Source organism: Chinchilla lanigera, unplaced genomic scaffold (genome assembly GCF_000276665.1).
Source record: "Chinchilla lanigera isolate Chin_1 unplaced genomic scaffold, ChiLan1.0 scaffold00141, whole genome shotgun sequence".
Classification (NCBI taxonomy): domain Eukaryota; kingdom Metazoa; phylum Chordata; class Mammalia; order Rodentia; family Chinchillidae; genus Chinchilla; species Chinchilla lanigera.
In genome coordinates this window covers 2,700,074-2,725,860 of record NW_004955542.1, presented here as the reverse complement: position 1 = coordinate 2,725,860, position 25,787 = coordinate 2,700,074, and the positions used below count along the sequence as shown (strand labels likewise).

Here is a 25,787-nt window from a genome sequence, read left to right as displayed (position 1 = left end):
GGTGGCTGGAATGGGGTGCATGTCCCTCATGTTCAAGGACAAGGCAACCGAGTGTGAGCCCTGAGCTACATAGACCCTGACTCAGAGTCCCTCCGGCCCCATGGCCCCTTCAGCCCCGTCACACTGACCAGGGGTCACCGTCTCCCCGCTTCACCCAGGGGTGCCCAGCCCTGCGGCAGGAGGACCCCACGCCTACCTAGCACAGCACCTGGCACACACAACCCACCCCAGAACCAGCCATGGGAGGCGGGAGGTCGACGCACATGGGGAGCTCCCATTCGGTGTGGGGGACCCTGATGCCTTCTTACCCACAGGTCCACCCGTGAGTCAGCCGGGCGCTCACAGGGTCCACTGCACATCCCGACACGCTTGTCAGTGCGCCGGGTAGATGAGAGAGGGACCGGTTCTGGCCCGCCCTGCTGGGATCACCAGAGTTCTCTCGCAGGAGCCACAGCCCTGGGGAGCTCAGCTGTCCCCAGGGCCACACTGAGCTCGTGGCCAAGGCCAGCCCTGTGTCCGGTGCATGTTGGTCTGTCAGACTGTAAAGTTGTTCTTTTCTGTCTTTTTGAGACAGGGTCTCGCTGTGCAGTTCAGCCTGGCCTTGAGCTCACTTTGTAGCCCAGGCTGGCCTTGAACTCGCAACGATCCTCCTGCCTCACTCCCGAGTGCTGGGATTACAGGCGTGCACCACCACACCCAGCTCAGACTGTAAAGTTTCCCCGTGGAGCCTGGCCTCTCCCACAGGTACTCGGGGCTGGCGCCTGCCACCCACCTGGAGAAGACTTCCTGGCTGGGAGGCGGAGACCCAGTTCCTGCTCCGCTCCAGGCTCGCTCCAGGCTCCAGGGTTCCCCTCCACGCCGGCCCAGGACTCTGCTCCAAACTCCAGGCCACAGGTCCCAGGTTCCCCTCCATGCTGCAGACACAGGCTTTAGGTTCACCCCAGACTCCAAGTTCTGGGCTCCAGGTTCCTGAATTATACGTTCCCCTCCAGACGCCAGGCTCCACATTCTACTCCAGGTTCAAGGTTCTAATCCAGATTCTGGGATGTGAGGGCGATCCGGCTGCGACATCTGTCACCCCATTGATGGCCAGGGTTGATTCGGCTGATCTGGCCTGCTGGGCGGGTGTCCCCTACCTCCCTCAACGCTCCATGTGCGTCCCTCCCGGAGCTGCGCGCTCAGTCAAAGAGGACGACCACCCCCGATAGAGGAGGACCGTTCCTTGGTCAAGGGTGTACGAGCAGCTGCGCTCCCCTGCTAGAACCTCCAAACAAGCTCTCAGATTCTGGGCTCCAGGTTCTGGGCTCCGGGTTCCAGCCCCACCCCACACGCCAGGCTGCCTCACATTCTCAACTCTAGGTTCTTGGTTCTGGTTCCAGCTCTGGCTGCCTGGGGAGGGCGGGAGTCCCTGGCTGCAGCTGCAACCCCGAGGCACCAGCAGAGCTCCTGAGGCCCTCCGGAGGGGATGGCTGGGGCACTGGACACAGCCCTGGAGGGCTTTGCAAACACAGCATGGCAGGAGCGCTGCTGTCAGAAGTTTAAAATCACTTCCGGAACACCCCGGGTTCCAGGCGCCTCGTGGCTGAGTCGGGACCCAGCCGCCTGCCTGTCGCCCGGGTGGCCAGCTGTGCCTCTGTGGGTCTCTGGGCAGCGTGTCCCCTCCTTCTGTGGCTGGAGGAGGAGCCCTGTGTCCCTCAGGACAGCGGGGACCTGGGGGGTGGAGAGAAGCTCCGGGCCAGGCCGGAACTGTCCACACGCAGCTTCTCTGGCCCTGCGTCCTGGTCCTACGGGACTGCGTGGGGGTGGGGAAGAAATGGACCAAGCACCACTGCCATGACAACCACAGCTGCCCGGGTGCCAGGGAGGGACAGCGCACACCCTTGGCCCCTCTGCTGTAACCGGATGTAGAGGGCACAGCTAAAGCCAGATACCCAAGCTCTTCCTGTGCGAGTCTCGCGGTCCCCTCCCAGTGCCTCCTTGTCCTGCCCCCTGTGTGCTCCTCTGACGGCTCTGCCACATGCGCCCCGGACTCTGTCCGGCCGCCCCTGCCTTGGGACTGTGACCTCATCGGGCGTCGTGGGCAGTTGGGTTCCCCACATGGCACCAGGCAGCAAGGTCACGCCCTGCTAGGGTATCCACTGTACCGGGAGGCTGGCGCCCAGGGGCTGGAGTCACTTGCATGGTTCAGGGGACGCTGTCCTTCATGGCTGCCCAGGAATTCAGGTGGGTGAAGACCCCACCGAGTGCAGTGAGCACCTCACACCAAGGCCTACGCCCCAGAGTCCTGCGCACCCACGGGTGGGGGGGAGGGGCTGGTGCGGGGCCAGGGCAGGCAGGGCTTTCACGTGGGATGAATTTGCATGCAAAATGTTGGAGGTGAATCTTAGAAAACCAGAAAGTTCGGCCAAATTGATGTTTTTGGAGTTTTGTTTTGTTTTATTTTATTTTATTTTTTATTTTTATTTTTTTTGTCTTTTTGAGACAGGGTCTCGCTATGCAGTTCAGGCTGGCCTTGAGCTTTTGTAGCCCGGGCTGGTCTGGAACTTGCAACAGTCCTCCTGCCTCAGCCTCCTGAGTGCTGGGATTACAGGTGTGCGCCACCATACCCGGCTATTTTATTCTTTAGACAGGGTTTCTCTATGCAGTTCAGGCTGGCCTAGAACTCGTGTGTGGCCCTGGCTGGCCTCAGATTGGCAGCAATCCTCCTGCCTCAGCCTCCCAAGGGCTGGGGTCACAGGCATGCGCCACCATGCCAGGCTAAGGCTCTGCCTTCTTCCTAGGGGTTGCACAAGACACTGCTGATGACCGCTCCACACTGTTCTCAGGGCAGAAGCCGAGTCTGCGTGTTAATCCAGGCGGAGCCTGGGGGAGACCATCACTCCACCTTGAGCTCCTGCAGTGATGGTGAGGGTGGCGAGGACAGCAGGCGGCGGCGGCACCAGACCCAGGTGGAGTCTGGAAGCACGCTGCGTCTGGCGCTAACGTGCGCTCCTGCTGTCCCGAGCTCCAGCGCCTGCAGCCTTGGAGGGTGGAGGCCAGGGCAGGGTGTGAGGGCGGGCAGCACGGCCAGTGCTCAGCCCAGGCGGTGACCCGGGGCACAGGGCCATCACCCGCCAGCGTGGGCGAAGCTGGCCACCTGCACCCTGCAGGTCTTCTGCCAGCAGAACCCTTGAGTTCCCCGCTAGGCTGGGCGCAAGGTGGCAGAGAAAGAGGGGTGTCACGGGGGAACCCTGCATGGCCACCGTGGGTGTGGAGGTTTCACCCTAACCAGCCTGGGAGCCGGGTGCAGCTGGCTTCTGGGGACGGAGCCGCCTCTCTCGGGCGCTGTCAGTGCCCGGCCCGTAGAACGCTTCCTTGGTTGCGGCAGGGTTGGCTTTCTAACTCAGTTCCCACGTTACGACTCGCAGCAATCCTCCTGCCTCAGCCTCCAAGTGACACCGTGGTGTGTGCGCCAGCACTCCGGCTTCAGGGAGAGATTGTGCAGAGCAGACATTGGGAGCCGAGTTTATGTAACACGGGTGTCTCTCGGGTGACAGGAATATCCTGAACTAAACTGCGGGGAGGGCAGCACTGCCCTGTAAATTTACTTTCAAACCCCTTGAATCCAACGCTTGCAGTGGACGAATCCTGTGGGTCACGGCACACCTCCCCCAGGCTGTCCGAGCGCGCACCCAGCCGCCCTCCACGGAGGCCCCTGCCCCACCCCACCGCCGAGGAGTGGGAGGGATGCGCGGCGGGAACCAGGGTCACTGGCGCAGGCGGCTCTTCCGTCCCTGCCAGTTTTAGAGCGGGCAGCACTGAAGGTGGCCGGGTGTGACCCTCCTGGGTCTCCCGTCACAGGCTCCCACCCTTGGGAGCTGTCGCATGGCGTCCTCACCGCTGAGTCTTCTGGTGGGCCAGCCTGGAGGTGGCGTGTGGGACGAGCCTGTCACTCACACTTCCCGGCCAGAGCCGGGTCGCCAGCCTGAGTCGGCAGCAGTGCAGGTCTGAGTCGGACCGCAGTGCAGGCGCGAGGTCCGGAAATAGCTTGCAGCGGCTGGGGCCTCGGGCCGTCGTCACCTCGTTCCTCTCACCTGTGTCAGCCGGCCCAGGCGGCCGAGCCTTGGTGACCGTTATTCTGGGCGCATTCCCGGGCTGGGTGTGGCGGGCTCTGAGTCCGTGCCAGGGCCCGCTGTGCCTGAGAGAGAGACGCGGTCAGGAAGCTTCCAGACCAACTGCGGTGTCAGACCCAGCAGGGCGGGTGCTTAGCACTTGCCTGGGCTACGAGAATTGGCCCCGGAGCTGAGCTCGAGGGGTTGCTCCTCCAAGGAGTCTAGGATGCAACCAGGGCTGCACAGCACAGCTGCCCGGCGTGGCCCGGCGTGGCCCTGTGTCCCCATCCCCAGGGGGCAGTCAGGGCTGCGGGGCGGAAACCTCAGCCCTCCGGACCTCCACCTCCTTTGGCTCGGAGTTCTATTGCTGTTTAGTGTCCACACACCCGTGTCTTCCCGGAGGAGCCAATTTACACATTTACACATTCATCACAAACTTGGCCAGACCATGTAGGCAACAGGTGAACGACTTTTGAGTAGAATGACTTTGGTCTCTGGAGGCTGAGGCAAGAGGATCGCTGTGATTTCGAGGCCAGCCTGGGCTTCGCATATTGAGACCCTGTCTTAAACAAAGCAAAAAAGAAAGAATGGCATTGGTTGAAGTAAAACTGAGTGGGTCGGGAGGGCGGGACGCTGTGTCCCACACTTCAGGTGTGTTGGCATCGGCTGTGCCGCGCCCCAGACCAGCTGAGGGTGTCTGAGGGCGGCTGGCGCAGGCCAGGCGTTTGGAAGCATCAGGCATCACTTGCGATGTGAGTCACGACTTGGAAAGCAGCGGTGGCCTTGGGGCCCGCCCTGTGCGTCCGGAGACTTGGCTTCCTGGTGCGGGCGTGGCCTGGCATCTCAGGGCTGGAAAACCCACCCCGATGCCCGGTCCTCCGGAGCAGGACACAGCCGCCCCCAGGGTCAGAGCTGCAGCGCAAGAGTTAGGGTGCCCCCGCTTGCTTTCACTGAGAAGACCCAGGGCCAGCTTTGTTTCCACCTCCTTCTTTGTATGTGTGTGTCTTTTTGGAGATAGGGTCTCGCTGTGCAGTTGAGGCTGGCCTTGAGCTCACTTTGTAGCACAGGCTGGTCTCTACTAGCAATGATCCTCCTGCCTCAGCCTCCCGAGTGCTGGGATTATAGGCGTGTGCCACCATACCCAGCTTCCTCCTCCTTCTAATTAATGCGGGAGGATCTTAGACTTTTTTTTTTTTTGAGACAGGGTTGCAGTTCAGGCTGGCCTTGAAGTCACAGTGATCCTCTTGCCTCAGCCTCCTGAGTGCTGGGATTACAGACGTGTGCCACCAAGCCTGGTGGATTTAGAAGATTGGCAGTCACAGTTTTCCAAAGAAACGGAGTTCAGGCAGCCTCAGAGATGACCCTGAAATCTCCCGCTGCCGAGGGCTACATGACATCCTGGTCACCTGCAAGTCTGCCACACATCTGTCACAGGCCCCTCGTGGATCGGCCGTCTGCCGTGTCCGAGACAGATGATCCACCTGCTCCCTCGACCAGGTGGAGCAGGACAACTTTCAGGCCCTGTAAAATGATATAACAGCCAGGTGGAGTAGCATACGCCTATAACCTCAGCACTTAGGAGGCTGAAGCAGGAGGATTGCTGTGAATTCAAGCCCAGCCTGAGCTACATAACAAGATCCTGTTTCTAAAAAAATAAATAAGTACCTCCGAAGATCTGTAAGTCAGCTGCTGCTTTCTGAGCACCCATTTAGGCAAGAGTTCAGCTCAGTTTCTACAACAGTGGCCCTAAGTTGTGGACCTGAGATCTCTGAGGACAAGTGCCAAGGATAGGTATGCACACACCAAGACTAAGCACTGAGCACCCAGCACCCAGCACCCAGCATGGGCTGGCACAGAGCAGCAGGTCTGGGGGAAGAGCCACCCACACACTCACCTGTGAGTATCTGTGTCGAGTTCATACGTTCACCTACGGCCGCGATAAATTCACCACAAGTAACCCAGATGTTTTAAAAGAGGAGACGAAAACTACTGTTTCAAGGGCGTGCATGTCACTCCTGGGAACCAGGCCGTGGAGAAGGCCAACCCTGCATGGTTGGAGCACACTTCCGGGTTTTGGACCTCAGGAGGATGTCGCTGAGCTGCCGCAGGGAAGTGGAAGTCATCAGGCAAGGTGGCATCTGTGGAATTTTTAATGTCACAAAGGCAGCATAACAAATGACGTTGTAGGAGTTTCACTTCATCAAAGCTTGCTGTCAAGGGGTGCTTCCCAAGGAGGAAGTGCTGAACCCCACTTGCTTCTGTGGAGAAGGCCTGGCAGGGGTGGCATCTGGTCACTTTCTGAGCACGGGGACAAAACACCCAAAGCCGCTGCTGAAAGGGGGAGGGGTGTATTTTGGCTCACGATGCATGCCTGTCATCCCAGTGCTCAAGAGGCTGAGGCAGGAGGATTGCAGAGAATTCAAGGCCAGCCTGGGCTACGTAGTGAGGTCCTGTGGCAAAAAAGGAAAAGAAAAAGGTACTTGGATCCGTGTCCTTATAAAACAGGCCTGGGGACCTTGTTTGCCCCGCGCCATGTGAAGACGCAGTGAGGGGCCGTCCGGGCTGCCAGGGGCCGCAGACAGGAATCCGCCTGCACCGCGGCCCGGGCTCCGGCCGCAGCACCTGTGAGCGAAGCCTCTGTCGTTTCCAAGCCGCCCGCAGCAGGTTGTGTTCCTGTGGCCGAGACACGTGGACAGGGCGCACAGTGCCCCGAGGGGCGGAGTCTCCTGTATAAGGACAGGGCCTGCAGGGCTGGCGTGTGGGGGCAAGGTGGGCTCCATCCCGGAAGGGTGGTGTTGGGGGCCGTGAGGGCGGCTGCGGCTCCCGCTGGAGTGTTTTCCACGTTGAACACGTCCCTTCCTAATCCTCCTCCACATACTCTTCTCCCCGAAGGTTGCCGAGCTGCCTCTGTCTGTGCTCCAGAGTGTTACTTAAACTCCAGCCCTTCTCTTAGGGATCGAGCTGGGAGGATCAGCCACAAGCCAGCACCTTCGTGCGCTGCTCTGCCTGTTTGGTTTTAGTTTTTCTGAGCCACGGTTTTGCTGTGGGCTTGAACCCACAGCAGTCTTCCTGCCTCAGCCTCCCAAGTGCTGGGATGACGGGTGTGCGCCACCATGCCTGCTTCTGCTGTTGCTGCAGGGGGTCCTGCTGGGCTCTGAGGGTGTGGCGCTCGTTAGACTTCTGGCGCACAAGGATTTCCCATCTGCTCTCACTGTTCGCTCCGTTGTGGGAGGCAGTGACGGGAGGAATTTTCCTCACGCCAGGGCTCAGAGAAGAAACATAGTCAGAGGGGCTGGGGCTTTAGCTCAGCGGCACAGCGCCTGCCTGGCAAGCGCGAGGTCATGAGTTCGATCCCAGGTACTGGAAAAAAAAACAAAAAAAACACAGAAAAAGCAAACCAAAAAAAAGAAACACAGTCAGAGCCTCTCTGGAAGCTAAGAGCCAACCTCGTGGGCCAGTGCCGACTCTGAAGAATTGTCAAGTGTTCACAGCTCTTCAAGAGTACTGACAATTTCAATTATTCATGAGGCATTTAAATAGGCTTCTTACTGTTAAGTACTTGCTGTTTCTTGCTGCAGAATGAATGATGTACTTCTGCCTTTTAAAGTTAATAAAAAAAGTCTAAGGGTTTCGTGTTATGATAAAATACAGTAGAGATTTAGTTCCAAAGAAGAAACAGCTGATTTTCTTACTGAAATGAGTTGTTTTGATGTTTCTATATTATATATTGACATAGTTTAAATTTATGAGCCTGTGACTTTAAACAATAGAATGAAATATGATCAATAAAACATAAGGATCCTAACTTTTCTGGGGCTGTTTTATATTTTGAGATAAGGTCTTGCTATGTCACCCAGGCTGGCCTTGAACTCACTGAGATCCTCCTGCCTCAGCCTCCTGAGTGCTGTGATAACAGGTGTGCACCACCACGCCCAGCTTCTCTGGGGTTTAAATTACAGAGCCAGGGGGGGCTGGGGATTCAGCTCAGCGGCACAGCACCTGCCGGGCAAGCGCAGGGTCATGAGTTTGATTCCCAGTACCAGAAAAAAAAAAAATTACAGAGCCAGGGTTGCATCTGCTCGGCCTCATGCTCCGCTGCTTCCCCGACTTACCAGTGAGCCAGAATTTTTTAATGTGACGCTTTGCTTATTAGTAGCACAACAGTAAAACTGAGGGTTCCGTCCATCTTACTCCGTGCTGTGGGACTGCCGAAGAGCACTGCCCTGTAAAGCGGGCATCTGGAAGGGTTGGTGTGGGGGCGTCTGGCACCCGCTGCCCCTCTGCAGAGCCCGCGCCCCGGTGCACAGCATGGGTCCCGGGTCCTGTGCACCTCGCCTGGGCCAGAAGCCTCTCAAAGGCTTTGAGGGCAATGCTGCATTTCCATGGCAACTGGCAGCCCTGGCTCAGGCACCCCAAACCCCGAGCCCCCCAGCAGACCACAGAATGCCCTTCCCGATTTAGGGGCTCAGGCGGCCTGGCTGCGCCGGGTGCCCCGGCCTGCGGCTCGGGAAGGGCGCCCTCACCCGCCCGTCACCAGCTCCGCCGCAGCGGTGACTGAGCGGCCGCAGAGGCGGAGGCCGCGGCGCCGGGTCCTTAGGCTGGCGGAGGGCGCAGTCCCTGCCAGGCGGCACCACCCTCGGCCTCTCGTCCTGGGGGCGCGGTCGCCTGGCCCGCAGGTGTCAGCGCCTCAGATGGCTCTGATTTCCACGGCGCGGTGCGGACTCGGGGGGGCCTGAGCCCGGGCCGGGGCGGCCGACTTTCTGTCCAGGCCTGGCCAGGCGCCCCCTCGCAGGTGACAGGCCGCGCTACTGCTTGCGGCCCGCATGTGCGCCCTCCTGTCACAGGTGCAGGAAGGTCTTCTCCTTTCTTGTTTTTGGTACAGAGGACTTAACCTAGGGCCTGCACACAGAGCTGCGTTCCCAGCCCTTTTCTTATTTTATTTTCTATTTGGAGACGGGGGTCTCACGAAGTCACTACATTGTCCAGGCTGGGACCAAACCTGAGGCCCTCCTGCCTCAGCCTCCGAGAGTGCTGGGAGTACAGGTGTGCACCATGCCCAGCTACAGGGTGTTTGTCAAGCAGTTTTAGGTGCACCCATCGCTCTGACAGGCACCCCTGAACTCCTCCCGGACCCTCCCTGGCCCTCTGGGTCGCCCCGTCTTTCCCCTCACAGGACCGAGGCCTGGTCACCCTGGGCCTGGACACTGTCACTGCCCTGCCATCCGCCCGGTTCTTCCTGTCCGCAGTTCTCCGCGGTGGCACCACCTGTGGGCGCGCATCCCTGCTGTCCTGCAGATTTGGGGTCGCAGCATCCGTCTCGGCCCAGAGGCTCGGCCCGGTGAGGAGGAGACTGGGACGGATCTGACTCACACCAGGTCATGGGCAGAGCCAGCCGGGTCCTCAGACGCACCCCAGGGTAGTGGCCAAGGGCGGTTCGACAGCGGGGCTTCCCACGGGAAAAAGTGTGAAACGTCCTGCCTGGGAGGGGTGCGAGGCAGTGTCCTCAGGAAGGAGGCCGGCATCAGCACCGGGAAGTGCCGGTCCTTGGCGCGTCTGCTGGCGTCAGCCCTGAGCAGTCAGGGGTCAAAGCTGGGAGAAGCCTGCGCGGTGGGCCACGCCTGTCATCCCAGCACTTGGGAGGCTGAGGCAGGAGGATCGCCCGGAGTTTGAGGCCAGCGTGGGCTACAAAGTGAGGCCCTGTCTCAAAAACAGATAAAAAGCCTGACATGGACAGCTTGGCTAGGTAACTAAGCCCCTCAGCCGAGGGCAGGGCATCCCCGTGTCGGTCACAAACGCTGCTGGATTTTTACCAACTTCCCTAGAGCAGGAGAATTCGGTGACAGGGCTCGAAGTCACCGCCAGGGGGCGCCGCTGACTTCCCGTCTCGAGTCCGCGGCCCTGGGGACCAGGGCGGGTCGGCAGGGAGCCTAGGGAGGCTAGGAACTAGGTCCCAAGAGGGGGCTCCGGGCTCCGAGCGCCCCCGCCCAGCGTGACTTCTCTGGCCTGGAAGGCGCAAATCGAGATCCTGCCTGAGACCCAGGGCCCGGCGGTGGGGACGTTTCCAGTTGTGCCCTGTGCTTATCTCAGCCGTCACCGGCTGCTGTGTGCGCGACACTCTCCACGCTCCCTCTGGAGATGGCCGGGTCGCACCCATCGCTGGTGGTCTGCGGCCTGTAGGCCCTCATCTGTGTTTGTTGATTGAATGAATGCACACGGTCACATGGGCAGCATGAAGGAGTCCGTGTGGGACAGCTGTCATCGCGAGGGGCCCTCTGGGCCTGATGGAGCGAGGTGATCCGAAGAGAGGAATGGCGTCTGTTGGCCCCGCGGATGTTAAGGCTCTGTCTCCGGTGCCCTCCCCCCAGCATCGTCCTAAAGTGGGTGCCGATGCCACCCCCAGCAGCTGAGGGGGAAACACTAAATCAGCCCTCCCTTCAGGGGCTGGAAGGGCAGAGGTAGCCCCTGGGGCCCCAGCTCCATCTAGACTGGACGCCTCTAGGACTCCAGGTCGGGGTGGCCGGTGGGCAGCGACTGAAGTGCAGAGAAATCAGATTTAGAAACACAGGCCTGGCTGGGCTTGGTGTGCAGGCCTGTAATCCCAGCTCTGGGAGGCTGAGGCAGGAGGACCGTCTGGAGTTCCAGGCCAACCTGGGCTACATAGTGAGTTAAATAGTGATGCCCTCTGTCAAAAAAACAAGAAATACAGGTCTGGTGCTCAGAAGCATCTCCGGATCTTAGTCAGTGAGTGCTGGTCCTGGAGCCCGCGGGAGCGAAAGGACACCACGCCCAGCTAGGCCTGTGTTTCTAAATCCGCGGCAGGATGAAGGTGACCTCCGCGATTGATTGAAAATATATTTTTTGTGTCTTTACAAGTAAAAATTAAGAGGAATGCATTGTATTGACATCTCGACCGACCCGGAAGCATTCTTAACTCGGGGCCTCGCGGATGGGACAGGAAGGGAGGAGGAGGTCACCTTCACCCTGCCGCGACTGAAGGGAGGGGACACCAGTGCTGCGTCGCCGGGAGCCGCAGGCGCTTGCACCGGGCCTCTCAATCCTTCGCGGGCGCCGGGCGCGCCACGCAGACCGGACACCAGGGGGCGCCCGCGAGCGCCGGCCCCGCCCGCCTGCCTCTGCGCGCCCAGCGTCGCCTAGCAACGCGTCGGCCGGCGGCGCTGCGGTTCCGCCCCGCCCCCACGCTCCGGGAAGCCGCGCCCCTCGAGGCCCTTCCGAGCCCGGCTCAGGCCCCGGCCCCCGCTGGCTTCTGGGGCGCCCACCCCGGCCTGTCCGCACCCCAGCTGCTCCTGCCGCCAGCTCTGTGCCTCTGCCGGCACCCGGCACCAACCAGCGGCCCCGGTGCCGCTGCTGCTGCTATTAAACCGTGCACCCAGCACTGCGGGAGGCTGAGGCAAGGCGAGCCCAGCCCGGGCAACTTAGCGATTTAGTAAGACCCTGCCTCAGAATTTAAAAAAATTAAAATAAAAGGGGCTGGGGATGAGGCCTGGGCACGATCCCCAGTGCTGGCAAAGCCAGACAGTCTGCTTTCTCCCAGGGGCTACATGAGATCCGTTAGATCCGGACTTTAAACACTTTGATGCCGTGCTTCAGAACAACCCGATCCTGCGTAGCCCCGTGTTCTTTACATTTAAAAATACTGTGCTGAGGTGGCCCTCGGCTTGCGAGACCCCAAGCAGGAGCGCCAGGGCCCTGGGCGCGGACCCGAAGCCGGCAGCGTGCGGGGCGTCCTTCCAACGCTTCCTTCAAACAGAGCTGGAGGGGAAATGAACTGTTACTCTCCCGTAGTCACGTTCAGAGCAGCGCGCACTCCTGGGGAGACATCGGAACCAGGGAGAGCGGCGCACACCGCGTGCGCACACGGCCCGTCGGCGGTGGCCCTCGGCCTGCCCGTGGGGTGCGCACGCTCAGCACGGTGACAAGCACTTCGCCTTCCGTGGCGTGGGTGTCACAGGCACTGTCCGAGAGCTGGACAGGACAGCGTACGGCAGCAGGGGACGTGGACATTTTCTTACAATGTCTAAGGTTTTTTGTTTTTTGGGGTTTTTTTGGTACTGGGAATCGAACTCATGACCTCAGGCTTGCCAGGCAAGCGCTTAAGCCGCTGAGCTATACCCCCGGCCCGCGATGTCTATAAGTTTTACTCTAAACTATATGTGCTGGTAGAGTACACTGAACGTGGTGTATGTAGCGTTCCAACCATTTCTAGGCGCGGCCAGTGGCATTGAGTCCTTTCACGCGCTCGCGCAGCCGTCGCCACCACCTGTGCCTGTGCCTCGTCCTCTTCCCAGGCCGGGCCTCTGTCCGCACCAAGCGGTGACGCCCTGTTCTCCCCCCGCCCTCAGCCCCCCATTCTACTTTCTGTCCCTCTGAACCCAAGTGACGTAAGTTTTTACTGCTATGCTTCCCTCTTGCAGCGGAAGCTCACGGTAAATGCTTAAAGCATAAATGCTTAACATGAGCAACATTTCACGCTGTCTATCCTGAACCCCCTTTTAAAGTCCCGGTAGCAGCTGTCTGCCTGCAGCTCCGTTTTCCTGGTTGTCTTATTACTTTCTCATTGCCGGGATGAAGTACTGGACACCCACAAGTTAAGGGAGGAGGGGTTTATTTTAGCTCGGTCCCCGGAGGCTTCAGTCCATAGTCGGCTTCTCCAGGGCAGGTGGCCTGGTAGAGGGGCCTGGCAGGGGAGAAACAGTCCGTGGCAGGGCTGGCAGGAAGCAGAGCAGAGATTAAGGGAGAAACAGGGGTATGTGACACCCTTCCCGGCCACGCCCACAGCGACCCAGCTCCTCCCGCCAGGCTTCGCCTCCCATCACTCCCAGCTATAAACCCATCAGTGGACTAATCCAGTGTCACACCCGAGAGCAAGCGTCACAGCCCCGTGACCCAGTATCACAGCCTGAGGTTGGGAGGTGGAGCCTGGTGGGCGGAGGTGGTCAGGGGCGCGTGGCCTGGGGCTGTGCCCCTCCTCCCCCTTTGCTCTCTCTCGGCCTCCTGTCTGCCCTGCCAAAAGCAAGCCCCTCTGCCACGCTGCTCGCGCTTGGAGCTGTGGACTGAATCTTCTACAAACTATGCCCCAGAAAGAACCTTTCCTGTTTAAGTTGTAGGTGTCGGGTGTTGGGTCCCTGCGGTGAGAAAGTACATTAGATTTTAACTGTAACAAACTAGAGTAACAAAGTTACCGTGTGGCCGCGGGCATCGCAGTCACTAGTTCAGGACTTTCACGTTGTGCAACTATCGCTGCCAGCCGTCTGCAGAACTTCTGTCTTGTTGCTCAACTGAAACTCTGACCCCCATGCACACTCAGTCCCCTGCCTCCCAGAGCCTGCCCCCACCCCACCCCCCACCCCAGACAGAGCCTGGCTGTCTCTGGGAATCGGCCTGCTTAGGGACCTGGGCTGGGGCAGAGCTTGGGGCTGGAGCGTGTGCTCAGCCCTAGGTGTGCTCTCCAGCACCACAAGAACAAACACAAAATCAAAAGCCCTCTCGGACCTCCTGTACGTGGTATTTGTCCTTCTCTGACTGGCTTGTGTTACTGTTGCATGTCCCCGAGGCTCGCCCCAGCTGTGCCATGTGCAGAAGATCCTTCCTGTGTAAATGTCCCCTCAGACGCAGGTAAACTGCATTTTGCTGTTTGTTCGTCCATTGGCTTACTCCTACCTAGAAAGCAAATCCCTTTTTGCCCTGGTATGAGTTATCCGAAATGCTGACGTCGTTGTATTAGGTGAACTTGTGAAGCCCACGGGAGACCTGTGACCGGTCCCCCATGCGTCAGTGGTCTTGGGACACCGCCCCCCTCCCTGGCCATGTCTCCTTCACCCCAGGCCCCTCTGCCTCCTCGGCAGGAAGACACTGACTGCGGTGGGCCTACAGCCTTGTCTCTAAATGTAGGACGTGCACTGATCATCACAGACTGTTATAGCACAAAGGTTTGTGTGAAGCCGGGCGTCGTGGCGCATGCCTATAATCCTAGCACTCCGGAGGCTGAGGCAGGAGGATCATTGCGAGTTCCAGGCCAGCCTGGGCGACAGAGTGAGCTGAAGGCCAGTCTGAACTTCATAGTGAGACCCTGTCTCAAAAAGACAAAAAAAAAAAAACCCACAAAGGTTTGCGCGTGTTCATCTTTGTGCTGGAGATGGTTGTGTCACTGTGATCTGGCAAGTTCCCCCCCCTGCAGGAGACGTTCACGGGGTCTGATTGCCTAAGTCCATCCCTTGAGACCCAGCCCTGCCTCCTTACCATTGCCCATGGGGTTCAAGTCCAGGCATCGGAACAGGAAGTGCCCGGCGCCCCACTGCGCCCCCACACAGAGTTCCGGCCTCTCGGTGTAGACAGGAACATGTTTCCTCCCACCAGAGCCTAAGGACTCACAGTTCCAAGTAATCTCGGGGTGTGCTTAGGCAGCAGACAGAACTCCCTGCTTGGGGTGCACAGCAGGCTATGTTCAGAGCCCAGGGAGGCCCCCAGGCGGAAGCCAGTGCCCTGGGGTGTGGCAGGAAGGTGGGTGGGAGGGGCCGGTTTGTCTGGGTCCAGTGTGGATTCCCAGGTACTTTGTGGCTTGTGACCGTATGCTGGGTTTAGACCCACCCTCCCCGAGCGACCCTGTGGTGTGTGTTGTACCCCAGACGGCATCACTGCACTTAACATTCAGCGCTGTGTTTAACCATTCGTTTATCCTCATGCACCCTGTGAACTGGGCACCATTTTCACTCCCATTTCACGTACTGATTTATTTTATCTTTGTTTTTTGTCAGGCTCTTGCTGTGTAGTCCAGGCTGGCCCTGAAACCTTGCAGCGATCCTGCAGCCTCAGCCTCCTGAGTGCTGGGATCACAAGCATCCCTCACCACACCCGGCTACCACACCTACTTTACAGAGGAGGAAACTGCAGCAGGGAGGGATTCTTGCCAGGAGGTGATGATTCCACAGGTGACATCAGCCTAGACTGTGTCCCTGTCCCTCTTCCATGCTGCCTCTGGCTGCAGAGCACAGCTGTGTCCTGTCCTCACGGCAGGGACCTCAGGCTGACTTCTGCCTCTTCATCTCAGTGGTCAGTCAGAGTCCCACCTTAGGCAGGAGCTCCCTGCTGAGAGCCTTGTAATTGCTTCTCTCAGCTTCCAGCTGCACTGTTCTCATGTCCCCAGTGGCAGTTGAAGGTGCTGGTTAAATTCTAACAAGACGGGTCCTGTCCTGTGTTATTATAGTGCAAGCCCTGGCTCGACAGCCTGCCACTGCCTTATGGTTCCCTAACGGTAGTGTGTTCAACACAAGGGAGTAAGTGGGCATGCCGGTGCACACCTGTAATCCCAGCACCAGGAGGCTGATGCAGGAGGATCACCATGAGTTCGAAGCCAGTCTGTGCTATTCAGTAAGTTCAAGGCCAGCCTGTGCTATACAGCAAGTTCAAGGCCAGCCTGAACTACATAGCGAGAACCTGTCTCAGAAAAAGAGAGAGCACTGCCGTCAGGGCCAGGGCTAGCAGTTGAGTCTTCAGGCCTGGTAAACAAGTCAGCCATGTCCTTATTACAAGGAAGTAACTCCAGCCTGTCAGATGTGCTGAGATCACACCGTACGAGTCCAAAGAATGGACTCCAGGACAGAAGAGGTTACCTTGAGGAAGTTTAATTAAGAGAAAGCTCCCAAGAGACAAGAGGGTCCAGAAGTGCGATGCCACTGAGCTTTTTGTCTAGGGTTTTTATACAGTAAAATCACATTGCAGATTTCCTTAGTCAAGCTATAATCAACCTATAGGATCACACGTACAATTGCTTAGGTAATGTTGATCCAATTAAAAGTCAGTGTACATAGGAAAGTAGGTAGCACGGAGAAAAAAACAGGCATTTCCAGCAGTAGGAGTGAGGGTCAGAGTGCCCCATCACCTACCTATGTGCTTGTCACATTGTTTTGGGTTTGTTACATTGTTTCTAGTGTATGCTACATGTTGTGGCTAGTGTGTGTTACATTGTCTCTAATGTGTTGTCATTGTTTCTAGCCCTTGTTACATTGTTGCAGCTTATAACAGCCGAGGTTGCTGGTTCCAGCACCCACTTAGAGCTGCCCTTTATCTCCAGGAGGCTGCAGACCTGGCCATGGAGGCTGCATCTTGGGCCTTGTTTCTGTCACTCAGCCCTCAACCATAGCCTCTCCGCGCTGACTCTGTCTTGGGCCTGGCCCTGCCTAACTGCCCGTCCTTCTGTCTAACAGAGCTCCCCACAAGTCACTACCAAAAGTAGGTCAAATGTGCAACTACTCATAGCTGTGCATATAGCTAATCCAGACTAGCAACTGAGGGGCTGGGGATTTAGCTCAGCAGCACAGCGCCTGCCTGGCAAGTGCAAGGTCATGAGTTCGATTCCCGGTACTGGAGAAAAACAAAACAAAACAAAACAAAAAACAGACTAGCAACTGAAAATGGAGAGTTCTCTAAGAGCGTTATAATAAGACAAAAATCCATGCCTTCCCTTACCCTTTCACAATGATTTCTTTTAATAATGGAAAAAACTAAGACCCCATTCATAGCAGCAGAGAGGAATAAAGAAAGATTCGGTCCTTATGAGGACAGGGGTAAGAACCGCTGCGGGAGAAAGGGGACCAGACATGGAGAGTGAAACGCTTGTTCCGGATGAGAGGTCTTGGCATTGGCAAGACATGAATACACCCAGAGTAATTTATAACTGCAAGGCCACTCTAATAAACTCGGTCAGGGCAAGGGTTGGTTTAAAGTTTAACAAATAGACTCTAACATTATTATTTGGGGAGAATGAACAGTGGCACCAGCTCATGAAATTTTTGAAGAAGTTATGAGCAATTTTCAACTTTTTGTAGCCTCTGCTTCTCTGCTCAAACAAAATCTGTGCTGTCCCATTCAGACACTCTCAGTGGGTCCTGCCCTGCCTCCTGGACAGACAGCAGTCATGCTCCTTCAGCCCCATGCTGCATAAAAAGAGTATCCAGGCAACACCGAAAGGTGTTCAGGTCCGGGGCGTGATGGTACATGCATGTAATCCCAGCACTTGGGAGGCTGAGGCAGGAGGATCACCACAAGATTGAGGCCAGCCTGGGCTACATAGCAAGACCCTGTCTCAAAAAAAACGAAAAAGAAAAAGTAAGAAAAGAAGGAAAGGTGTTCAGAGAGCAGCAAAGTTCCCCAGCCTCGCTCCGGATGTGGAGTTCACCTTTGTTCATCCTGGGTTTCCTTGCAGTCTTTGTATGCAGATGTATGTCACTTGATGGCCGTGAGAATATATTTGTCCAGAAGCCATCACGGAGCCCTTGGCTCTGGGAAATGGCAGAAGGCAATGACCAAATGCTGGTCCCTAGGGGCAGCTCTCAGAACAAGGACAGCGGCTCCCTGCATGCCTCCAAGTGCTCGGCGAGCTTTAGCCACACTTGGTGCCCCTGAATGTGACCACGACTTGACCAGCCTCATATACCCCACAATTCTGCAAAAACAATCCGTATCTGTGCCCGAGAAATAACAGAAGGAGCTGCAGGGGCTGCGTCACGCCCCAGTGCCACACACGGTCCCTCCAACCCTGCAGTCCCCACGGCCCTGCCTGTGGCCTTATCACTCCATTTTACACAGGAAGTGAGTCATGGGGCTCGCTGGAAACCGTAGAGCAGGAGTGAACCCCGCGCTTCCCCTCCGGGCTGCGCGCCCCACACCTTGGCCTTAGCGTTGTGACCCCATATCTAGTGTGGAGGGGTGCAGGGCCCTGAGTTTCCATCTGCCGCCTGCCTTTGACTGGGGACGGAAAGTGACGCCTTAGCTGCCCGCTCCGGGGCGTCCAGGCCGGGGAGCAGCAGCCGTGGACCGTGGGCCTCTCTCCGAGCCTCCTCTCTGAAGGAAGGGGCTTGGTTCTGCTTCTCTGCTGATCTTCTCAGCTACCTTGAGGTGCGGGCAGGGAGCTGTAGGGGGAGACACAGAAGGGAGGAGGGCAAGGGAGGGAAAAGGTGGACGCTGTGTACACGCGTGTGCACCAGCTCCCTTGAGGAATGCATTTACTGTCCATATACTACTGCAAACATTAGAAACAAATGCCCCGCTCCAGCTTCCCAGAGCCTGCAGCCCGCTCCATCCGTGGCTCCCACTGTGGGCCGCCTTGCCCGCAGGTCCGAGTCCCCGGCCGCCAGGGAGTCCCCCACCTGTGGATGCCCGGACATCTGGGGACGGCCCGGGCTGTCTCCCCGGCGATGGAGTGTTTTGCTGGCCTCTGCTGCTGGCTGCTACAGCACTGACCACCCATGAGGCACGGGTCAGCCTCCCGTGCCCCGCCCGGCCTCACCTGACTGCAAGTGGCAGAGGACCGAGAACCCTGCTCTCTGTCTACCCCGGCGCCTCCCTGCGGCCTCTGAGCCCACGCTTAATGCCCGCACCCCTACTGAGGAGGCGGCCAGGGAGGGCGTGTCCGAGAGACTGAAGTCCCTGAAATCCAGCCCAGTGGTCACGTACAGGCCTCCGCCCGCGGATGCCGCCACACCCTCCCATTACGCAGGGGCGGCTGCCCACGCGGGGAGCAGGACACACAGGTGACGTGGTCAGGAGCGGCTGTTTGATCTCTGGTTAGTCCAGAATTTCCGCTCTCATGCCCAGCATGTCCCGCCACACCGCTCTCCTCTGCTCCCCGGGCCGCCGTGACACCCACCCAGAGTCTGCATTTTGAGAGGTGAGGCTTTGAAACTCCTTGGCGTGGATCTTCTCTGGAGACACCCAGCCCGAGTGGGTCGGAGAGAGAGGGCTGCCCTGCTCGGAGGCTTCCCTGTGGGCTGGTGGTGGGGCTTGTGTGGGGCTGTCATTCAGGGCCCGAGTGCCGGAGGAGCCCTGGGAAGGCAGGGTGGGCGCTGCTTCTAGCATAACGTTGAAGTGTTCGCCCTCGGGGAGCGGCATTTGCTGGGAGATTATTCTAGGGATGCTATTTCAGGAATTTCTGTGCCTGAGGTTGGAGGGCGCCCGCCTTTCCTGTCCCTCCTCTCTGTTCTTCATCCAGCTCATCGGCAGGTCAGGCGGCCGGCGGCAGGCCTGCAGGGTGAGCCTTCGAACCCAGCTCCGGTACCCCAAATCTGTTTGCTGTGGGGCCCATTTAAATTCCGAGTATAAAGACCTACCCTCCCACTTCCTTTCTGTGAATGACGCTTGTCAATCACATTTGTAGCTTAGCTGCTTCGGGGATTGTTCAGAGTAGGGTACAGATGTCCTCGTAGCCATGACTGTCAGGAGCAATTCTGTCTTTTCTAGAATGTTACACTTGCAGACAAGACTTCTGAGGCAAAGCTAAGGTAATGATTAAGGCATCTGGGGGAAAATATATTGTCCATATATTTCATTTATGTTGAAATTGGCCAGGCGTGGTGGCACATGCCTGAAATTACTATTCCCTGCAGTAGGCAGCTGCTGAGGTCTCGGTGGACGTCTGGTCAGCGGGCGTCCTGTTAGCTAGCGAGTGCTTTGGGCGGGGAGAGCTTGCTTCCTCGCGCCCTGTCCGTTCTGGTCCAAAGCGCCTCAGTGCACTAGTCCGTGAGCACGTAAAAGTACTGCTGTCTTCGCAGTCTCACAAGGCAGGCTTTTCAGAATTGACTGTGATACGGCAGAGAAATCCAAAACGGATTTTAGTGGCCTTGTTTTCAACACTTTTAGAAAAGAGTTGGTCGATAGTTGCGGGTCTTTGTATTCGTGATCAGCAGAACTGGTTTTCGTAAGATTTAGCTGAGGAGCTTGTGGCCGTTCCCTAGGGACCATGGGGCCGGCTCTGTAAGGATCCGAGATTCTGAGGGATGAACTGGGAAAATGGATCCACTTGGCGTTGTTATGGACTTATTCTCAGACACTTTGGGAGATGAGTTTATTTTTTTATTTTGAGTTTTTTGAGACAGGGTCTCACTCTTCACTCTGGGTCGCCCCACGCAGGCCGGTCACCCCCACCCCCACCCAGCCCTCCTTAGGCGCCTTCTGGGCAGGCACAGGCATCTCCCATCCGCACAGACAAACAGACGCACGGACATGTCTCCCCCACCCCCACCCTTGGACCTGCCTTCCACCCTGGCTGCAGTGGTAGAATTTTAACAAGACACTGTGGTAATCACTGTTTTCTTCTCGCAAATTAAAGGCTTTCTCCCACTTCTTCTCTTTGCTCTGTGGCTTTCATGAGGTGCCTGTTTTCTGTTTCTCTAACTCCTCTGTCTCAGCTCCTTACTCACCCATTAAATAGGAGTGGTCCACAGTCCCGCCCTCCGCGTGTGTTGTCACTGCCTCCACACCTGCCGTGCTGCTGGGCCGAGGCGCAGTTAGACCCCTCCCCTGCGGCTTCTCCCTACATTTCAAATCGTTTCCTTAGAAAACCCGAAGGAATTGAAAAAGACTGTTACAAGTGTGGTGAGTTGCTGAGTGCTAGATAATTATGAAAAAAAAAAAATCTTAAAAAAAATCATTTTTAAATGCGAATTTTTGCCAGCCATAGTAAACATGCCTGTAATCCCCACCCTCAGGAGGCTGAGGCAGAAGGATTGCTGTGAGTTCAAGGCCAGCCTGAACAATACAGTGAGAGCCTATCTCAAAATAAATAAGGAAGGAAAGAAATGAATGAAGCGAGGCATGGTGGCGCATGCCTGTAATCCTAGCACTCTGGAGGCTGAGGCAGGAGGATTGTTGCAAGTTTGAGGCCAGCCTAGGCTACAAAGTGAGCTCAAGGCCAGCGTAAACTGCATAGAAAGACCCTGTCTCCAAAAGACAAAAAAAAAAGAAAGTAAGAAATGAATGAATGGGTTTTCAATTTTCATTCTATTCCCAGTTGCTACAAAAGTATAAAATACTTAACTACATATCAATGAGTGTTCATGATAACCTGTCAAAGTCCTCATTTATTAGGAGAGCCACCCTTCCACCTTCACCTGTCCACCTGTCATGTGTGACATGACCACTGTACCTCACGCAGTGAGGACGTGTTCCCATCCCACAGAGCCCATCGCAGTCTGGGGGACGGCAGGGATGGGGAGGAGCTTCCCCCAGCGCCTCAGTCACAGGACAGCCACAGGGCTGACAGGACAGCAGCTGCTTAGTGAGAGAGAGACCTGCTCACTGCCATTTACCAGAGCTCCAGCTGTACCTCTCGGCACCACTGGTGGCAACAGGGCACCAACCTACAGCCGTGTGCACTGTGGACCTGAGTGGGGCTGGTGACCGAGGGGACCACTTCCTGCTGTTGCTGAACTCGGGTTCCTGGTCAGCGGCCTGGCCAGGGCCCTGGGGTGCGGGGGATTGCTGATCCATCTGAGCCCCAGGAGACACCAGCATGCCAGGCCCCCTGCTCCCAGGGAGGACCCGGCGCTGGGGACTCTGTGTCGGGCACGTGGGTATTTTGGGTGATAACATGTTTGGAATTTTCCCCTCATCTCCCAACACGCACCTGTTACACACCCTGTGAGCCTCGGGGTGTGAGCTGCACAAACCCTGGGTGATTGCATCCTGAATCACATGTATAGTGTGAAGGGTTTTTAGTTCATTGTGAGAGGATCCCAGCAAATCCCGCCCTAGCTGGGAGCCACCGTGTGTGCGGTCCTCCAGAGCCGCTCCTTCTGCAGAGCTGCATGGCTGGTGACTGGTGTGTGCAAGCCGGCTTTGCTTAGCGTGGTGAACGCGCGTTACTTTCCTGCCCAAGGAGGCAGAGGCTGCTCTGCCCTCTGCTGTGAGCGTTGTCCCCTTAAGGCTTTGCCTCCAGCCCTCGTGCTTAGTAGCAAACCACAGCGGAAAGCAAAGCAGTGAACCTAGCAACAGACAAATTCCAGGGAGACTCCGTAGCCAAGTCTGGGTGTGGCCCGGGTTGGCTGGTGCTCGCTCGCCTGAGCTGGTGGCGGTGATGCTGATGTTCCTTGAACATGTCAAGACGTCCAAGTTACCTTTCCTGTTTTCCCAAGAGTCCTTTGAAAATCAAGTTCCTGTCCAGGGCCCTGTGCACCTGGGAACTGCTTTTGAGATTTCAGACATTCAGTATTCATACTGCAAGTGTGGTACAGACAGAACTTCCCCAAACCTCACCAGGCCAGAGGTCCTGGGCCTGAATGGGGACGGTGGGCTCTGTATGTTTCTGGCACTTTGGAAGGCGCTGGAAATTCGGAGTCACCTGGTTAGAAGTGGTTCTGATTAGTCACCCTCATCCAATGGTGCACACCCAACCCTGCACCATCAGGCTCATGGTTCTTTATACAAGCTGACCAGAGATCCAGATGGATTGGTCCCCTCACTGCCACTCAGCTATTCATGGTACCTCTAGCTCTGCCAGTCTGCCCTAGGGTGGAAACCAGGGGCTTCTCTTTGCTTCATGCTCTTAGGTGGTTTGAGTGTTGTGTTGTGTTGTGTTGTGTTGTGTTACGTTTTTTTGAGGCAAGGACTCACTATGCAGTTCAGGCTGGCCTTGCACTCACTATGTAGCCTGACCTAGAACTCACTATGTAGACTGACCTAGAACTCACAGTGATTCTCCTGCCTCAGCCTCCCAAATGTTGGGATTACAGGTGTGTGCCACTGTTACAGGAAAGTAATTCCCAACGTATTACATCAGCCACGTTCCTGTCTCACAACTCCAAAGAATGGACTCACAGACAACAGAGGTTAAGAGTAGGAAAAGTTTATTAAGTGAAAGCTCCTGAGAGACGAGAGAGGTCCCAGAAGTGGGTTGCCGCTGAGCTGTTCGTCCAGGGCTTTTATACAGTACAATTATATCACCGGTTACTTTGAATCAAGCTCTTATAATCCTATAGGATTATAAGTACAGTCACTTAGCTAAATTTGATCCAATAGAAAATCAGTGTGCATAGGAAGGTAGGTAGCATGGAGAAGAACACGGGCATTTCCAGAGTGGTACCAGTGAGGGTTGGAGTGCTCTGGTCATCTGCCTATGTGCTTGTCATATTGTTTCTACCATGTTGCCTTGGTTGTGTTGGATGTTTCTATTGTGTGTTACAATGTTTCTAGTGCACTGCGTTGTTTCTGGTATACTGCATAATTTCTAGTGTGTTGGATGATTTCTACGTGTGTTACATGTTTCTATGTGTGTTACATGTTTCTAGTGCGTGTTACATGTTGTGTCTACTATGTGTCATATCATTGTTTCTAGCCCTTGTTACTTTGTTGCAGCTTATAACAGCTGAGGTTGCTGGTTCCAGCACCCACTTAGAGCTGCCCTTTATCTCCGGGAGGCTGCAGGCCTGGCCATGCAAGCTGCATCTTGGGCCTTGTTTCTGTCACTCAGCCCTCAACCAGAGCCTCTCTGCGCTGACTGTCTTGGGCCTGGCCCTGTCTAACTGCCCGTCCCTCTGTCTAACGGAGCTCTCTGCAGTGCCACCAAGGCTTTTCTGTTACACTGCCAAGGTGCCTTTAGTGCTGGAGTGAAAACCTCTGGGCCTCTACAATTCCCGTTCTGCAGACTGTCACTTGCCAGGGCCACTCCCCCTACCCTGACTTCTCATGGGACTCCCCCAGCCCCGAGTCTGAAGGTCCCATTGTCCACTTATCACCCTCACAACTGACCTGCTGTGAGTTAAAAAAATTGGGGTGCCGCCTTTCAGGGGCTTCATGCAGAGCCCGCTAGAGAGTCATTTGCATTAAGTTTAAAGGAAGGAGAATGTTCACAGGGCCCCTGGATCTCAATACAGCCACCAAGGAGGATGCATCAAGTGTCCTGCTCTCAGCGCAGACCCTCACGTTGCTCCTGGAGCTGGGGAGGTCCTGAGGTTGGGGGCCGCACAGCACAGGCTGGGCTGCTGCAGCAGGATGTGGCAGCCCCAGCTAGAGAAGTGTTAGTGTCACCCACCAGGCAGCCGGGCCCTGGCACAAGGAGCCCGCCCCCTGTTTCCGGAGTCTTTTGTGCCCTTGATGAAAGGATTCAGTCAAGACACACAGGCTGTGCAGAAGCCTGGGTAGAACTTCCTGTAAAGTAGATGCAGCATGAGTTACACCTTCAAGAGAGGGCAGAGAGTTCCACAAAGGCGTCTGTGAGTTTGGTTTGTCTGTTTTTTGAGACAGGGTCTCACTGTGTGGCCCAAGCTAGCCTCAAACTCACCCTGTAGCCCAGGCTGGCCTCAAACTCATGGCAGTACTCCTGCCTCAGTTTCCTGAGTGCTGGGATTATAGGCAAGTGCCACCAGGCCCAGCCTGGGTCTGCACATTCGGATGCCTGGTGTGCACAGAACGGTTAGTCCTGGGCGTGGGGAACCGCGGTGACTGTGATCCCCGGCCGCGGCTCTCTTCCAGTTACCCTGGAAGGTTAAAATCTCAAACACGTCTTCCTTGTTCCTTTCAGGTGCTCCGTGTTCCCACAGCGGCTGTAATCGGCTAAGAATCTAAGTCAGGTCACAGCCCGGGAGGGAGGTATTAAAGAGTGCTCCGTCCTGGCGTCCCCAGGCCTGGACCCTGGCTCCCGGGAATGCTGTGTGCCTTGATGTGGAGACAGCCAAGGAGCCAGGTGTCAGAGGGCAGTAGTGCACTGTGTGTCACCTTAAGATGTCATCCTGCCCTTGGGGTGGCTCTAGGTCTGAGACCTCACAAATGCCAGGGATGAAGGAGATGCGGCCAGGTGGGTGTGGGGTGAATATTACCGGCTCCCTCTCAGGAGGGTGCACAGTGCCCACGGCCCTCAGCTTCAGGATGCTTTGGAGGGAGGCCCCTGAGCCTTGGGCCTGGTAACTGGACAGGCAGGCCTCAGGCCCCTTTCCTCCCCACCCTATGCCATTTTGGAAGCTGGCACCTCCCTGGGCCGGCTTTGGGCACCGCTGGGGGACAGGAAGAGTAGCCAGGCCTGGCCGGACACCCTGCTCAGCGAGATGGGGCTACCGAGTTGGGGGAGGCTTCAGAGTCGGTGTCACTAGGGTGGAAACCTCAGAGGCTGCGAGCAGTCGGCTTCCACTGTCACGTGTGAACTCCGTCACTAGTAAAAGTATAATTGCTCTCCATGATAAATTCCATAAACCCCGCCCTTGCTTTTGTAGTTGAAAATTACTTTTCCAATTCATCGAACCTTAGATAATGAAGAATTGTTATACGAGCTTTTAAAAATACTTTATTTTGATTCATTTTGGTGTTTTGAGGCAGGGTCTCGCTATGCAGTTCAGGCTGGCTCTGAAGGCGGGGCCCTCCGCCAGCCCCTGAGCGCGGGGATCACACCAGCGCTTTCCAAAGGGCTTTAGTGAGAAAACAGAGCTTTACTTCGCCGAGGGTTGGTGCTATCCAGAAAGCGCTCCGCCCCCACCTTCCTGCCACGCACCCTCGCGACACCCCGACACCCCGTCCTCCTTGCGCGCCCCCACGCCCACGCCCACGAGGAGGAGCTGCGAGGGGCGACGGTGGGGCTGTAAAGCTTCCACAGGGACCAGGGATCTCCCCGGCTTCCTGCAGCCGCCCGGGCAGGGGCCCGGGCCGGCCACTCTGTGGGGCCCGTGTCACCGGAACGTGGGGTGCAGGACGGAGCGGGACGGTCCCACGGCCTGGGGCGCAGAGGCGAGGGCGCCGCACGGTGGCCTAGGCATCCGCTCCCTCCCCGCCCGCCCGCCAGCCGGGACGCGTGTTCTCCAGGGTCCCCGGCTGCCAGGCCCGGGGCGAGGGGCGTTGTCGCGGCCTGGGACAGCAGGTGCACTGGGCTGGGGTGGTGGTGCCTGAGGCGCGGCCCCGCCCACCCAGACAGCCCCGCCCCCG

The 25,787-nt window shown here is 57.1% G+C and overlaps 1 protein-coding gene across 32 annotated transcripts in view; it reads left to right on the top strand.

Annotated features, from left to right (window-relative positions):
• Lrrfip1 (leucine rich repeat (in FLII) interacting protein 1) overlaps positions 1–25,787 on the top strand; it is a 104,990-nt gene that overhangs the window by 12,062 nt on the left and 67,141 nt on the right. Inside the window, exon 1 of one of the 32 annotated variants that reach the window (XM_005411213.2) lies at positions 18,696–18,774. The exons of the other annotated variants lie outside the window; for them this stretch is intronic. The gene's annotated coding sequence lies outside the window, so the exon portion shown is untranslated. Of the gene's footprint in view, positions 1–18,695; positions 18,775–25,787 lie in introns of those variants that run through there. 32 annotated transcript variants of the gene reach the window in all.